At 35.5% G+C, this 3,080-nt stretch overlaps 1 pseudogene; it reads left to right on the top strand.

The window, feature by feature from the left end:
- The first annotated feature begins 2,093 nt into the window (after nucleotides 1–2,093).
- Nucleotides 2,094–2,433, top strand: LOC140532420 (large ribosomal subunit protein eL37 pseudogene; annotated as a pseudogene).
- The last annotated feature ends 647 nt before the right edge of the window (nucleotides 2,434–3,080 follow it).

Genomic DNA, 3,080 nt, shown 5'->3' with positions numbered 1-3,080 from the left:
GCTAACATGACAAAATAGGATGATGATAAATGTTGGAGAAGATGTGGAAGAGTTGGAACACTAATTCATTGTTGGCGGAGCTGTGAGCTGATCCAGCCATTCTGGAAAGCAATTTAGAACTATGCCCAAAGGGCTACAAAAATGTACATACCCTTTGACCCAGCAATACTGCTTCTGGGACTATATCCCCAAGATCTCATAAAAATGGGAAAGGGTCCCACATGTACAAAAATATTTATAGCAGCTCTCTTTGTGGTGGCCAAATCAAGGATATGCCCATCAATTGGGGAATGACTGAATAGATTATGGTATATGAATGTAATGAAATACTATTGTGCTGTAAGAAATGATGAACAGGAAGACTTCAGAGAGGCTTGGAAAGACTTATATGAACCGATGCTGAGTGAAAGGAGCAGAACCAGGAGAACTTTATACACTGCAACAACCACAGTGTGTAAGGATTTTTTCTGGTAGACTTAGAACTTCATTGCAATGCAAGGACTAAAAAATTCCCAGTGGTCTCTTAAGGTAAAATGCCTTCCATATCCAGAGAAAGAACTGTGGAATTTGATCACAGAATATAGCAGATCATTTTCTTTTGTATTATGTTTTGGTTTGTTTTATGATTTCTCTCATTTATTTTTATTCTTCTATGAAACATGACTAAGGTGAAAATGTATTTCATAGAAATGTATGTGTAGAACCTATATAAAATTTTATGCTGTCTCACGGAGGGAGGGGGAAAAATCTAACTTATATGGAAGTGATTGGAGAACACTGAAAATAAATAAAACAATAATAATAAAAAGAGAATGTCTAATAAATGCCTTTAGGAGGCAAAAAAAGAAATTAGGCATAGACCAATGCCTGACACCATACATAAGAATCAAGTTCAAATGAATACATGATCTATGTATAAAGGCTGATACTATAAACAGATTAAGAGATCAAGGCATAATATATTTGTCAGATTATGACCAAACAAGAGATAGAGAACATTATGTAGTACAAAATGGATAATTTTGATTACATTAAATTGAAAAGTTTTTGCACAAACAAACCCAATGCAACCAAGAATAGGTGGGAAGCAGAAAACTGAGAAAGAAATATTTCATCTAGTGTCTGTGATAAAGGCCTCATTTCTAAAATATATAGAGAACTGAGTCAAATTTACAAGAACACAAGACTTTCCCCAATTGATGAATGGTCAAAGGATATGAACAGGCAGTTTTCAGAGGAAGAAATTAAAGCTATCTACAGTAATATGAAAAAATGCTCTAAATCAAAACAGCTCTTAGATACCACGTTACATCTATAAGATTGGCTAACATGGCAAAACAGGAAAATAATAAATATTGGAGAAGATGTGGGAGTGTTGGAATGTTCATTCATTGTTGGTGGAGCTGTGAGCTCATCCAACCATTCTGGAAAGCAATTAGGAACTATGCCCAAAAGGTTACAAAAATCTGCATACCCATTGACCCAGCAATATCACTTATAGGACTATATCCCAAAGAGATAATAAAAATGGGAAATGATCCCACACGTACAAAAATATTTATAGCAGCTTTCTTTGTGGTGAGAGTGTCAAGAACAGGAAATTGAGGGGATGCCTATCAATTGGGGAATGGCTGAACAAACTGTGGTGTATGAACGTAATTGAATACTATTGCACTATAAGAAATAATGAACAGGAGGACTTCAGAAACACCTGGAAAGACTTATATGAACTGATGCAGAGTGAAATGAGCAGAACCAGGAGAACATTATACACAGTTGCAACCTCAGTGTGTGAGGACTATTTCTGATAGATTTAGCCCTTTACAACAATGCAGGAACCTAAAACATTCCCAAAGGACTCTTGAGGCAAAATGCCATCTACATCCAGAGAAAGAACTATGGAATCAGAACACAGAATGAAGCAGACTATTTTGTCTTGTGTTATGTTTTGTTTTCATTTGGTTTGGTTTTTCTCATGGTTTCTCTCATTCATATTAATTCTTCTATGCAACGTGACTAATGTGAAAATATGTTTGATAAGAATGTATGTGTAAGTCTCTTTTGTTCTCTTTGGTCCCAACAGCAGAAGGAAGATGACAAAGGGAATGTCTTCCTTTGGCAAGCACTGGAATAAAACACACACTTTGTGCCGTTGTTGTGGTTCTAAGGCATACCACCTTCTGAAGTTGACCTATGGCAAATGTGGATATCCTGCTTCACACAAGAGAAAGTATAATTGGAGTGCAGAGGCTACACGGCACAATACTACTGGTACTGGTGAATGAAGAACCTAAATATTGTCTATCGCCTATTCAGGACTGGATTTCATGAAGGAACAACACCTAAACCCAAGAGAGCAGTTGTTGCAGCATCTAGTTCATCTTGAGGATTCAACTATTTGTTAAAACAAGTGTCCTGAATGAAAAAAGTAAAAAAAAAAATATGTATGTGTAGAAACCATATAAGATTGCATGCCATCTCAGGGAGGGAGTGGGAGGGAGGGGGAGAAAATTTAAGACTTATGGAAGCAATTGTTGAAAACTGAAAACAAATTAGTTTTAAAAAATTTTTAAAATGAATGAAGCAGACTATTTTCTTTTTTGTCTTGTTTTTCTCATGATTTCTCTCATTCATTGTTATTCTTCCATGTAACATGACTGGTTTGTAAATGTATTTAGTAGGAATGTAGGTGTAGACACCATACAAGACTGCATGCTGTCTTGGGGATGGAGAGAGAAAGAAGGGGGAGAAAATTAAGAACTTATGTAATGTTGAAAATTGAAAACAAATTAATAAATTTGGGGAAAAGGAAATAAAATACTCAATCTTTATAAAATAAAATTTAAAAAAACTTATGGAAGTGAATGTTGAAAACAAAAAGCAAATTAATAAATTTGGAAACAAACATTTTTTTAAAATAACAAGAAAAAACAGAAGGGAGACACAAAACTTCCACCAACTTTGCCAGAGTTTATCCTGAGCACAGGCTGCCAAAAGCACAGAGTCTTGTCTGTAAGTGTGAGTTGAATGACTGGCACATGGTCTCAACCTTACTAGGGTGCTGAGCTGAATGGAACAAT

The sequence above is a fragment of the Notamacropus eugenii genome, chromosome 3, assembly GCF_028372415.1.
Source record: "Notamacropus eugenii isolate mMacEug1 chromosome 3, mMacEug1.pri_v2, whole genome shotgun sequence".
NCBI classification, from domain to species: domain Eukaryota; kingdom Metazoa; phylum Chordata; class Mammalia; order Diprotodontia; family Macropodidae; genus Notamacropus; species Notamacropus eugenii.
This window is presented reverse-complemented; position numbering and strand designations above follow the sequence as displayed.